At 42.3% G+C, this 14,389-nt stretch overlaps 1 protein-coding gene and 2 long non-coding RNA genes across 9 annotated transcripts in view; 2 read left to right on the top strand and 1 right to left on the bottom strand.

Moving 5' to 3' along the window:
* CNNM2 (cyclin and CBS domain divalent metal cation transport mediator 2) overlaps positions 1-14,389 on the top strand; it is a 1,019,413-nt gene that overhangs the window by 173,702 nt on the left and 831,322 nt on the right. The window lies entirely within an intron of this gene.
* Positions 2,136-2,551, bottom strand: LOC146867676 (uncharacterized). The gene is made up of 3 exons (XR_014961887.1): positions 2,497-2,551; positions 2,328-2,408; positions 2,136-2,237 (listed from the first exon to the last, which is right to left on the bottom strand). It is a non-coding gene; the product is annotated as an uncharacterized LOC146867676 (long non-coding RNA).
* Positions 5,431-5,852, top strand: LOC146867675 (uncharacterized). The gene is made up of 3 exons (XR_014961882.1): positions 5,431-5,491; positions 5,580-5,660; positions 5,751-5,852. It is a non-coding gene; the product is annotated as an uncharacterized LOC146867675 (long non-coding RNA).

Below are 14,389 nucleotides of genomic sequence, written 5' to 3'. Positions count from 1 at the left end.
GGACTCACTGTCGAATGCCTGGATTGCACATGTACAAATGCTGAAATGAGCCGCCGAGAACTTGGACTGTGCAGAGTATGTACAAACTCTGAACTGAGCTGCTGCAGGCTCAGACCATGCAGAATGCAAACTGGTCCACGCTCAAAACCTTCCTGCGTAGACTTGTTCTGCACTAAACACACGTCTAAACGCCGACAAAGAAACGAAGGATAGTTTGCTTTAAGCAGTTATACTGCTTACTGTATGCCCTGAATGGGGTCCTGTGTAGAGAGCGTGAAATACACCACTGGGCAATGTTTTCCATGGAAAGGAAACATACGGGCACAAAGAAAAAAGTAAATGTTAACTATCTGGTGTGGTAATTTTCAACTAGCAGTGATCCACAGGAATTCTACAATCGAAATATGGTATTCCTTGGGGCCCATTTGAACAGATAAACTGAAATATAAAGTGACCTATTCCATTGATATGGCACTTTTGAACATTGAGTGAGGCTGCCTGATTTGATGATTGTTTATACAGAGTTTGATTGAGCACCTACTAAATGGCAAACATAGTCAGATTGCTTAAATGGATGATACTCCTGAAAAGTGCACTACTGAGTAACTTTTACATGAATATTTCTGTCATACAGTGCACATTTGTTTGTAAGCTCCATGAACAGAACAGTTCACCTAAACTTAATTACTCCATCCAGTCCGATCACAGATTAAACCTATAGGGGATTTACTCAAAATACCTTAGTGATAAGCATGAATATACTTATGCTTATTTTATTGCATAGTTATTTGGAATTAGAAAGTTTAGGTTAACCTATTAGGATTGTGGTATTGTTATGTTTTACTGTGCAAGTTGAATTTGGCCTTTTGCCACCATATGAGAATTTAATCGTACAGATTTTGATAATAAACAGAAGAGGTAGGTTGCCTAGGTTGGCTGTACGGATAAATACTGTAGAGTTTGCACTTGTAGCGTGGTACAATCTAGCAACACAACTGGGCCTGAAAATGATATGCTCACGGGCCATAAGTGGAGCTGAAATTCTACTCTTCCATTGACCACAGAACCACAGGTTAATGACATGCTGTTGGGACTGGGGTTCACTTATGTGGTGTCCTATATGTCAAGGGACATTTTATTACAGTGGATCAATTAAAGGAAAGGGACAGGCTCAAATCCCTTGAGATTAACCATATTTCAGGTTGAAGCACAAAGTGTGATTTTTTTCACTGGGTCGTTCTAGAATAACTCCAAGAACTCTTGGCATTAACACAATTTGTGTGCACGTTGGTTGCTGACCACTGGGGGGCGAAGCTGTATTTAGCGGTTATCTAAGGCAGGAAGGCTATAGTACTACGGTCAAGATTGCAGTGGGGTGCGTATCCCGACATAATCATGGCAGGTGAGCAATGTGTGTATTAGGTTACACCCCTGTGATTTTTTTTTCTTTCTGCTAGCACTGAATGCCCCATGTGTTATTATTGTGCAGCAGAATTCTTTCATTAGGCCTGTGCATGACCTGGGATATTTGGTTTTTGAGAGTGGGTTGTTTACTCATAGCTGCAACTATTGTTATATGGCTGTACCCTACCCCACTAATGTCTGTTAAACGGTAAAAAATGTATTCTGTTAAATTAGCCTCTGTTATCAGCCATTTTGTCTACCAGCCCCCATTTTGTGTTTCTGTGGGGACTTTTTGCAAAGTCAGAAGTTACATGTTCACTGAAAGCTGGTTGTGCTGATAATACTTATGTGATAAAGGCAAAAATTGGTTCTGTCGGGAATTGGTAAGCTTAGTTACACTTGCAATAAATGCTAAACCTTATTCAATAAACATTCATTCATGGGGAGGGGAATGGTATACACACATGGACAAAGGGATTCAGAAATTAAATTAATTTTTACTTTATAATCAGTGTCCGGAAGTTTTTCAAAAAAACTGTGCATTTACAGGTCTGACCAACCATAATACAAATACAACATAGAACATTCAGTGCCTACAAAAAATCACATTTGCCATATACACGAATCACAAAGATAACAAACACAAAATGATACAGACAGAGTCCACAAATCAAGAGCATTGACCACAGTTGGACATGATTTCCCAATTCTGATTGTGGAAGTGCGTGGAGGATTTGGACAGAGCACGTCGACGTTTCGACCCTATATAATCGTGCTGGGTTGTGTGCATCTAGAGCGGGTCTTCCTCAGGACAAAAAAGTAGGGCTGGCTGCCTGTAAGTACAAATAATTTTACATAAGGGACATGTGTGTATGAAGAATGAAGGAACAATAAAGGAATCCCTCAGTGTCACAGACGCTCACCTGGAGTCAGGGTAATATGGGATTTTAGTTTCCTTTTCTCTCGTTAGAGTTCTCAGCCGACATCTGAACTAATCAGGGATTCTGTAATCAATAAATGACAGAAATAGGCTCTAGAAATCCCCATTGTATACGACGGCATGTAACACAGTGTAGTTAACAGGTCACGTACCTTCACAGTGAAAGATTCAACTGGAAAATGGTGGTGCCGTCAAAACGATCGCCACTTACTGTAAATAAGAAGGCAGAGATTAGCGCCATAATGGAGCGCCTAGATAGATTTTTACCAGATACACAGTCGATTAATGTGTTGTACAAAGTAAAAGCAGATACGACTTTTGCGCCCATGTGAGCATATTATTCTACCGTATAGCTAAATGTGTGCAGAATAATCAATCATTTCAACTGGGAGGCACACGTTAAGCCAACTCCGTAGTAGACCCGACTTAAAGTTTAGCGATGGGGAACACGGGGTCCTTTATGTGTAGTATTTAGATTTGTAACTTCACAAGTATTTCTCAAATACGGTACCAATTTACACGTGCTATGGTTTTGAATAAATACACGTGATCTTATAACCCGGGACATCGTTTTTGGCATTACGCCGTAAAAGCCAGTGCAGTCAAAAGAGGAAATCATGTAGCGCGGCTGGGCGAGGAGCCACTAGTTTTAAAAGGTTTACATGTGAAAATATTCTTCTACCGTTAAAACGGGGACAATGTTTAAGACGTTATTACGCAAAGTGTTAGAACGTCTAAAATAGAAAAAATCATGTGGCGTGGCCGGGCAAGGGGCCAATGGTTTCGAAAACTTACATGGTTTTATCCGCACGGACGTCTGTATCCGTCTCACGCTCTGCAGCTAATGACAGCGAGGCGAGGGAGAAGCCGGCTATATGACGTTATCTCAATTGAAGTCTACGTGCGGGCTGTCAGCTGTTCGTGGACAAAACACGGAACGGATTCTAAAGTTAACTCGGTGAACGGTACCTGGCGCGTTATCTTATGTGTTTAGTCGCAAACAATACTCATACTTATAGGATGGAGCACGAAATGTTATGTCTCATCGAGACTATCTCAGCGGAAAGTGTATCGTTTTTAGACGACCAGCGTATAGACGTGCGATTGAAATACGGGTCATACTCGGCAGACTAATGGAATTCTTGCTGATTGTGACGTATTAAATGAAAACATGAGGTGTAGATGAGCTCCTAAGTGTCTTATCTTATATCAATCCCTGATGTATTTCATCGAGGCAGTATGAAGTTATCAATTAGCTAACAGTCACGGAATGAACTCATCGTACAGGGGGAACAAATCAATTGCATAATTTCAAAGACAAATCATGTATATCAAATATCTAATAGAATGCGGACGAGCAGCAATTTTCGAACACCATATTGAAAGGATCGACAGTTTTCTAAATCAATTTTCAAACATTATAGGGGGTTATATCGTTCTGAACACTATGTGTTTTCTACAAATCATATTTACAAGGAGATGGATTTATAACATTGTTTTCTATAAACAAACACCTTAATATGTACACATAGAATTATGGGTTATAAATTAAACCTGACACGAAAAATACACATTGAATACATCTATCTAGTAGGTTATCCATTCATGGGGAGTGTGTCCTACATCCATAGATTCATAAATAGGGATAATGATGTCAATGCATTTGTACAATTGAAACATATTATAGCTTACTCATTTGCACATATGTCTCCTCATGTTCATTGAGGCCATGATTGACAGAGTCAAGGGTATGGATCCAACGGCATTCCCTATAATTAAGGGAGTTGGCAGTGTTCACACCCCTTTGGTGTAAGGTGATTTTTTCTATCACCCACCACTCTAGATGATTATGCGTGTGTCCTGCGTTCATATAATGTTCTACCAAGGGGGCCCCCATGGTCTTACATTTTATTCTGCTCTGGTGCTGCAGGATCCTGTTTTTTACTTTTTGGGTCGTCTGGCCTACATAGATTAGCTGGCACGGGCATCTGATGGCATAGATAACATTTTGACTATTGCAATTGGAGAATTCATTAAGTGCATATGTTTTCCCACGGTGACTGAAGGTGGTTCCAGGTGTGGTACATTCGCATGCCTTACAGTGACTACATTTGTAGTGTCCCTTGATTGATGGTAGGCCAAGTTGCGATCTAATGTCTGGCGTAGGTGGAGATTCTAGAAATGAAGACACTACAAAATCCTTAATGTTTTTTGCACGTTTGAAGGCAAACATCGGAGTGTCGGTAATACCAATTTCTGAACCAACAAGGTTCCAATATTTTTTGATGACTTTTTTTATTTCGTTGCTTCTGGTATTGAATGTCGTTACACATACCAATTTATCCATTGTACGGTCCTTGGGTTGTACTTCAAGTAAAGTTTCTCGTGGCCTATACCAGGCTCTTTTTCTGGCTCTGTTGAGAAGTCCTTTAGGGTATCCCCTCTCCCTTAGTTTAGCAAGCAGGATGTCAGTTTCTTTGAAAAAGTCTTTCCTTCTGGTGCAGTTGCGACGCAGTCGCAAGAATTGTCCATAAGGTAAGTTATCCCTTAGATTTCTAGGGTGATGAGAGTTATACTGAAGCAGAGTGTTTCGATCCGTTGGTTTTTTATATAGATTCATAACAATTCTGCCATCCTCCGCTTCAAATGTGAGGTCCAAAAAGGGGATCGATTGATTACTGTACGACATGGTAAATTGGATATTTGTGTTGCGCGAATTCAGCCATGATAGAAATTCCAGTAGTTGGTTAACTGAGCCTAGCCAAAGCATCATGATATCATCGATATATCGTTTCCAGGCAGCGATATTATCGATATAGGGGTTTTCGTCAGAATAGATGTGTTTGTCTTCGAAATGGTCCATGTACAGGTTCGCCAGGCTCGGCGCGAACCCGGCTCCCATGGCTACTCCTCTGCATTGGTAAAAGAACTCATTTTGGAAGATGAAGTAATTCTTCTCCATAGCAATATGCAGTAACTGTACAAGGAAGTCAGTAGGAATCCAGTGAGGTGTAGGGCGAGTTTCTAATATGTTCCTGATGACATCAATGGCCTCATTCTGTGGTATACTCGTGCCTTCTTATTTACAGTAAGTGGCGATCGTTTTGACGGCACCACCATTTTCCAGTTGAATCTTTCACTGTGAAGGTACGTGACCTGTTAACTACACTGTGTTACATGCCGTCGTATACAATGGGGATTTCTAGAGCCTATTTCTGTCATTTATTGATTACAGAATCCCTGATTAGTTCAGATGTCGGCTGAGAACTCTAACGAGAGAAAAGGAAACTAAAATCCCATATTACCCTGACTCCAGGTGAGCGTCTGTGACACTGAGGGATTCCTTTATTGTTCCTTCATTCTTCATACACACATGTCCCTTATGTAAAATTATTTGTACTTACAGGCAGCCAGCCCTACTTTTTTGTCCTGAGGAAGACCCGCTCTAGATGCACACAACCCAGCACGATTATATAGGGTCGAAACGTCGACGTGCTCTGTCCAAATCCTCCACGCACTTCCACAATCAGAATTGGGAAATCATGTCCAACTGTGGTCAATGCTCTTGATTTGTGGACTCTGTCTGTATCATTTTGTGTTTGTTATCTTTGTGATTCGTGTATATGGCAAATGTGATTTTTTGTAGGCACTGAATGTTCTATGTTGTATTTGTATTATGGTTGGTCAGACCTGTAAATGCACAGTTTTTTTGAAAAACTTCCGGACACTGATTATAAAGTAAAAATTAATTTAATTTCTGAATCCCTTTGTCCATGTGTGTATACCATTCCCCTCCCCATGAATGAATGTTTATTGAATAAGGTTTAGCATTTATTGCAAGTGTAACTAAGCTTACCAATTCCCGACAGAACCAATTTTTGCCTTTATCACAAATGCCCAGGTTCTGAGGGTTACTGGGTTACCCCATTATCTTTAATGATAATACTTATGTGCCAGAGTAGAGGCCCTGCCCTGCTGAAAGGCCCCAAGCACGCAGATGTTCCTATCTACAAGCCCACCAATGCCTGTACCCACCCCAGCCTATCTATGAAAGTGACATGGGAGGGGGTTTATCAGGATTCAACAGTTCAGCATGTAAGCATTATGTAACAATGACAAAGGGGTTTTAGTGCTTGTCTTACTGTACCAAATTTGTATAAATACCAGGTTTGAAACCATGCTAGTCAGTTCCCTCTCAGACACTTGTAGTGTCTGTATGACGGAGCCCGCTCATGAGATGTATTAAACTTGTGTTTTGTTCCACTCCAGTGTCGATTCTCATTTTGTGAACCCGTAGACTAAGGGTGTCCCTGCACCAGTGAGACAGATAAAAATCTCACTTCTACATGTCATTCTGGTATATGTGGAGGAAATTCCGAGGCCAGCCAAGAATCTTGCTGTGCATACCCTAAGGCAAGTTGTATTGACCTGGATGTGAAGACTTTACAGATTGCAGGCTGTGGCATGACCTAGAGATCTACACAGCTACTGTGAAAACATACCAATCTTTGATGCCAGCAGTAGTTCACACTCGGGATATATAATGCCCACTTCGCTCACACTTATATATGCATTTGATCCAGACCCTTTCATTGAGGGGATACATGCAGCAGATGAACGGAAAGATAGCGTATTATTGGTATTCTGTCTTAGTGACAGGTAAGGGTATGCTAAGGTACATATATGGTGGTGAAGTCCCAGTGTCATTGATATGGCTGACCAGCCTGGATTATAAATAGTTGGACTAACTACAGAGGTTATTGGTGTCATTGGAATGTGTTGCTTTGAATGTACTTCCATATATAGATTAAAATCTCTGCAATCTGTACGTGCTCAGTGGTGCTTGAATTGTATTGGCTGCTGTGTTATTGCAGAAAAGATCATTTAAAAAACCCTAAAATGCAGAGGTTTTGCTGAATTTCTTTTAATACGTTTATGGTCACTGAGGCCAAGCAAGTCGATAATATTCCATTGCATGTCCTATTCTGTTGACCTCTTAAAACATTGCTGGGTTTAATGTCTACACATACATGCCTTAAAGGCAACAGGGTTATTTCCCTTTGGACTTGAGGGTGTAGACATGCCAGAATTGTCAGGAGTGGTTATTTGCTAGTTTTTCTTTTAGAGAGCTGCATGCATTTCCTTTGTTAATCTATGGAAAGTTAAAGATGAGAGCTTGAATAGATACAATACATCAATATTTGTATTGGCAGAGTTTTGGCAGTGAAAGGCATATCACAAGGCAATCAACACAAGAAAGGGAATAAGGAGGAAGAAGCAAAGACCGTACAACTTCCAACCAAAACAAATTAATACACCACAGTACTGTTTGCCAAAAGGGAAGAAAAGTTACCAGTACTCTTGAATTCAGGACTAAAGGCCCTCATCCACCTATCAGGTGTCACGCTTCATTATTTGCTGTACCTGGCACTGTTCTGAAAGATCCTGATGCGAGCTGCCACCCAAATGCTGGGGAGTTCTTCAGGTTTTTTGATTGAATTATAAGATGTGGGTTGATGATGAGTCTAAGAGAGTGAAAGGGTCTTAGTTTAAAGGTGGAGAGCTACGGAATAGTCTATACCAAAACTACCAAGAGTTGGGCAAAACAAGATTAATGGAACCCCCAAGTGTAGGTCTAAAAATAATGACAATAATTTTACCCACTTGCCAAGGTCAGCATGCTTATACCCCTAAGACACCCTCAATTGAGATGTAAGGGCATTCTTCAGGATGTAGTTGCCCTCTCTTCTAAATGTGCATGTGTCAAATATAGTGACAAAATTAGTACAGCTGTTTGCAGGCGATTCAGTCCTCAAGGGATGATGCCCTTAGCAGCTTGAGACTATTCTGTATAAGGTTGAGGATAGCAGAAAATGACATTGTTATTTTTAAAGGAAAAAAAAACCCATAAAAGATATACATGTGCAAATATATACATCATTGTGTTTTTACTGGGTGCCATGTGTTATGTGATAAGGTGGTTAAATGGACACTGCACTCTGCGCATAGATGCAGTCACAGTGATCACAGTCTTACGTAGATAGTGGGGTTCATTTGATCCTGTGTTAGTGGTGAATTTGGAGGAGGCTGGATCTCTAATATAGTGAAGTCAAAGATCATAAAATCAGAGGTCATCTTCATATAAAGAGTGTCTATACCATGGTAACGAGTAGGTAAGCCTGCGTAGAAGTCCTACATTCAAACGGGATGTTAATACCGTGTTACTTAATCCACATAAGTCTCACCCCTAGTGGTGAAATGGCAAGGTAGTAGCAGATTAGTTAGCGCAAACTTATATTTGTACATTTGTTTATATAATAGTCTATACCTGGTGAGACTAGAATTTCCCCGGTTCCCAAACAGCCGCAGAACAGAACAAGCATTTGCAATGCAATAGGTCTCGCATTTGCTAGATTTGGACCAATTGGCATTGTAAGTGACAATGGCTTTTATTTATGCGTTTAAAAAACACCTGCAATAATAAAAGGCGTTGTCATTTACAATACCAAAGCGAGACCTATTGCATTGCAAAGGCTTGTTTGCTACGCCACTGCCTGTCCCTTCAATATGTTGTAGTTGATGTGATTTGCTGCTGCCAATACTAAAACCACCTAAGCAAATTGTTTTTTTTGCTAAAAATGATTTGCTTTGCCAAGAAGAACACGTTGTGCAGAACTCGTTTGTTCCTGTGTTTGTTCCGGTCCCGCGCACCCTGCACCGGAAGTGTCCTTTAACAATGGCCTGAAAAACAATGAGCGGGCTTTGAAAGGCAGAAAGATGAGTGTGAAAAGCTGTGCCTCTGATGTAGGCTTGGAGAGGCTTGACACGTCACACGGCAAGGAGTGTGCGGGAAACTGATGTCTGCTCAGATCTCAACTCTGACGCGTGATCCAAGGGGGTCTGGGGGATCGAAAATACAAAACTACTCTGCTATAGGGGCGACATGAACACATTTGCACAAATGACGCTGCTTGTATTAAAACCAGCAAATACGAGGTGAAGGGTGGTCATCTCAGATTGCATTGCCGTGCCTTCCACGGTGCAGCAGGAGCAGTGGCACCGGGGCTCACTGGTGATCATTGCTGTACTGCACACTTCATACAGAGGCCATGGGGCCCACGCCACACAGGCCATGCCACGGCCTGATGTAATGTGATGGTTTACAGTTTAAGATGGAGAAACAGTAGGCTTTGACAATGACCAGTGTCATCCAGGCGACACCAGACTTCAGTAGCCTCTCTGTTTTCCGCTTTCGAATTATACAGGCCGCAAAATGCTTCATACGCACAGACACGCATAGGTGACCATCCACACATCATCTACTGAACACCTTATGCTTTTTTCCAATGTAATTTTCTAACATTCCTTCCTCGTGGACGACTGAAGCGCGGTATCTGGATGAACACAGCCCGATGAGTGCAAGGGTTACAACCTTAACTCCTAACAGACTGAATAGAGGCGCCTGCAGACTGAGCCCAGCAGAAACCTACACCCACAAGAAAATGAACAACTGATGAACGGCAACACCTACAACTCAGTCAGTCAGTCAGAAAACTTTATTTTGGTAAAAATACCATAAAAGTACAGACATCACATTTAAAAAGATTCTACATATACACTCAATAATCTTTAAAACCTCTCATAAAACAATAATTTAGTTCATTAAGTATTCGTAAAAAAATATAAGATGTTTAGCACAAATAAAAGTGAACACGACTTAAAATGTAAAAAGAAGAAGGCGTTACAGTACTAAATGTTTTCTTGTTACCCACATGGAAAAGAGGTATTTCGCAGTAGCTGTGACAAATAGTGGGGAGGTATCAGATTTCATTATCCTATATAGGTCTCTGTAATTGCTTACCCCAATGTTTTTCGCTAGTTGAATAATCCATTTTTTACGTGGGTTTGTGTAGGCCTTACAAAAGAATAAAACGTGGACCTCTGATTCCTCGCTCGAGCTACACCCTGGGCAAACACGATTTATTGAGCCTACCCATTTATTCGTCCTACAAAATAAGGGAAGGGAACCATGCCTGAATTGTATATAGAGTTTCTTGGCAAGCAACTCCGTTACCTGTCCAAACAGCCACCTCACCAGGACCCCAAACGCACAGAAGCACAACAGCTAAGAAAAACAAGCTGTCTCCGTGGAGCAAGTCAGCAACGAGGTGTGTGCGCGCGCGTTAGGCGTGTGTGTGCGCGCGTGTGTCTGTTCGTCTGCGCGTCCACAGACCCCGATCGCTGCGCGTGCCCTGGTCTGTCTCCCTTGGGAGCAAACACGGCGACAATAAGTCTCGTTGGCGGCAGCACTTCGCGCTGCAACGCCAGCGAGACCTAAAAAGGACAAGGCAGGGATCACGTGGGCACCAAATGTCAAGTGTGCAGTGGTGATCCCAATGTTTATTGCTTACAGGCTTTTTCCCACGTCCCTGCAGTGCATATTCCCATCTGATGAGGAGACACCAGGTGATACGCAGGGGTCTGGGTAAAACAGGGAAGAGTGTGTCAGAAAGACGTTGGTGATATGGCATTAATGTGCTTGTGCAAAGCTGATAGGAAATATTGTCTACTCTGATGCCAGTGCCAGGAGGGCCCAATGATGAAGCATGCCACCTCATAGGTGGTTAAGGGCCTTTCGTCCTGAATATGAGAGCACTTGTTACTCTTGTATAACAGGGCAATACACATTCCTCTAGACTTTCAAAGATACTATGGATGAGAATGTGGAAATAATTATTCTTGAAAGACCTTTGTAATTTGAAAGTGATCATCACTGATGATATGGTTACAATGGTCCCTGCTAAGGTGGGTGCTGAAGTATTTGGTGTAAAGGTGGTCTGTGTTTGAGGGTCTGACTAAACCATATTATGATCCTTGGCATACATGAACTGTGTTCTGGATTTGCCAGGAATAAAAGTATACACTTGTTTACTTAGAGAGTGACACATTTGTGCATATTCTGTCCCGTTTGAGGCATGTCAGATGCTATTGTTTGTATATGGTTGTTATTAAGTACTTAACATTAAAGGAGAATAATAATGAAGAATGTTATTAAGAAATTGAACCAGTATTATGATGTCCTCTAAAGGAAAGGAATTTGTGAAGTATTTTTTAAAAGAATGATTTGTAAATAAGTTTGCATATATCTGTGTAAATTAATAGTTTTTAGAAGTACGTAAGAGATCTGTGATTATATCCAGCAAATTTAGCATGTTTTACTCTTTAAAAAATATTGTCAATAGATAACTATTAATAGGTGCTTTAGGAAAGAATGTCTGATTGTCTAGCATCTCAATATATAACCTGCAATCGTGCAGCTGTCTCTGGAGCTTTTCTTCGAGGTACAAAGGTTTTCTGGAGTGACCTGTCATTTAAACTTAAAGCAGGTTGGATGTGGTGACCAAGTTGAGTTATTTAAATGCAGGACCATATGCTCACTGCTAGATATCGGGTTCGTGATTGGCTCGGGCGGAAGCCCTGGCCAAGCAGTAATCACAATCCTAGTCAGGGTAAGTCACAAACACACCCTAAATTAACCTGTGCTCACCATCTGTTGGAACAGCGCAGTTAGCCTTAACTTGAGAGACAATGTCTAACACTTCAAACAGTAGAACATTGAAAACGCTGCACAAAAAGATTCCACACTGGGTTGGAATTTAATTTAATGAACAAAACAACACCAAAAAGGAAAAAAATTCAATAAGTAAAATCGGACTTAAGTATTTTTAAAAAATAAACGGTAAAATAGTGCTTAAAACCATAAAGCACCAACCAGGAATATCTGGTCCTGCTAGAACAGGTCAAATCCAAACGTTCAGGGTGACCACGATGGAGTGTCGGTCAAATACAGTCCCAGATAAGTCTAGCTGAAGTTTTACCTTCTCAAGTTTTGTGCCAAGAGTCCCATTCGTGGGGAAGAAGTTTACCGGGAGCAAGGAGAGCGTTGCTGGCGATGGTCGGCGGGAGGCGAAAAGCCGCCGGGGTGTCACCGAAGGATGGCCTGGAGCTTCACAGTTTCGAGCAGTGGCACTTGCTGTGTGAAGAGACGAACTTGTGGGCCCTCATGCTGGATTTTTGTGCGAGCAAGAAGGTTCCAGAACATACTGGTCCGTTTGCGAAGAGCCCAAAAGCTCAACTTTAAGAGCTGCAGAAATACCCAAGGGCATAGGGACCTGGGAGACACCTCTTGGGTATCAGGAACTCATTGAAGACGTGTCCATGAGCTATGAGGAGCCTTTTATGTCCCTGAGGCTACAATCAGGAGGCCAGCAGACTGGCCCTTTGAGTCACTCTGGGTCCTGAGTTCAAGATTGGTTCCAGGTCTAGTTCTTCCTCTTCAGGCAAGAAGGCAGCAGGTCATTACAGCAAGGCAGAAGTTCTTCCAGAGCAGCAGTCCAGCAGAGTGACAGTCATTCAGCAGCACAGCAGTCCCTCTTCTTGGCTTAGTATCCACGGGTCCAGAAGTGTACTGAAGTCGTGGTGTCAGAGGTCCAGTACTTATATTCAGTTGTGCTTTGAAGTGGGGGAGACTTCAAAGAGATGCTTTTGAAGTGCACAGAGGTCGTCCCTTCCTGCCCTGGCTCCAGATGCACTACAGCGGGTATGCAACCCTTTGTGTGGGGACAGGACACAGCCTATTCTGGTGTAAGTGAGGCTGGGTCCAGTTCCTCACTCCCATCCTCCTAGGATGGCCCATCAAGTCACACCTAAACTCCCATTGTGTGTGGCTGTCTAGGGGGAATACACAAAGGCCAGCTGTCACCCTTCCCAGACGTGTATCGGAGGCAGGTGGCAGGCACCAAATGGCTAAAGTAAGGAAATGGGAACTTTCTAAAAGTGACATTTTCAGAATTGCAATTTACCATAAGTTGTGATTTTAAATTGTGATTCCAGAGACACATCATAATTGGGAATTACACTTGAAAATGTAATAAGGTAATCCCAATGTTATTCTTTGAGAGAGATAGGCCTTACAGTAGTGAAAATCAAATTTGAGAGTTTTTCACTACCAGGACATGCAAATACATGTCCTAAAATACATTGCACCATGCCCTCTGAGTTGTCCAGGGCTTACCTTAGGGGTGACTTAAATATTTAAAAAGGGAAGGATTAGGCCAGGCAGCGGTTTATCTTGCCAGGTTGAAATGGCAGTGCAAACTGCTCACGCAGGCTCTACAATGGCAGGCCAGAACCATAGTTAGTGAGCTACATAGGTGGGTGGCACAATAAGTTCTGCAGGCCCACTAGTAGCATTTAATTTGGAGGCCCTGGGCACATATAGCAAAAAGAACAATTGATTGACAGAATGCAGAACAATGTCATATATTCACCCCAGTACAGAGATCTGGGCCTAAATCCATTGTTTTTTGCTCACCATGCCATTCCAGTTTGGACCCAGCGATATGCAAATCAGTCTTGACCCTGCGGCCAATAAGAACAGCCCAGCCCGAACTGCCAGGCCAGGTCCTCCCTGGACTGGAAACAAGCATCCTAGGACCGGTTGCAGACTTTCAGCCCTCATTAGCCAGGATAACTTGACTCCAGTGGCATGGAGAGCACGGGACCTGGGCATACCTGTCCCACTTGGGGTGACAAATGCAAAAAGAGTAATTGGTGGACAGAATGCAGAACAATGTCATACATGCACCCCAGTACAGAGATCTGGGCCTAAATCCATCGTTTTTTTGCTCACCATGCCATTCCAGTTTGGACACAGCCATATGCAAATCAGTCTTGACCCTGCGCCCAATGGGAACAGTTCAGCCCGAACTGCCAGGCCAGGTCCTCCCTGGACTGGAAACAAGTATCCTAAGACCGGTTTCGGGCTTTCAGCCCTCATCAGCCAGGATAGCTTGATTCCAGTGGCATGGAGAGCACGGGACCCACGTCTGGGCATACACGTCCCACTCTGGTGATAAATGCAAAAAGAACAATGGATGGACAGAATGCAGAACAATGTCATACATTCACCCCCAGTACAGAGATCTGGGCCTAAATACATCGTTTTTTTGCTGACCATGCCATTCCAGTTTGGACCCAGCCATA

The sequence above is a fragment of the Triturus cristatus genome, chromosome 1_2, assembly GCF_964204655.1.
Source record: "Triturus cristatus chromosome 1_2, aTriCri1.1, whole genome shotgun sequence".
Taxonomy (NCBI): Eukaryota; Metazoa; Chordata; class Amphibia; order Caudata; family Salamandridae; genus Triturus; species Triturus cristatus.
Note: the sequence above shows the minus strand (reverse complement) of the source record. Positions and strands in the feature narration are given on the sequence as shown.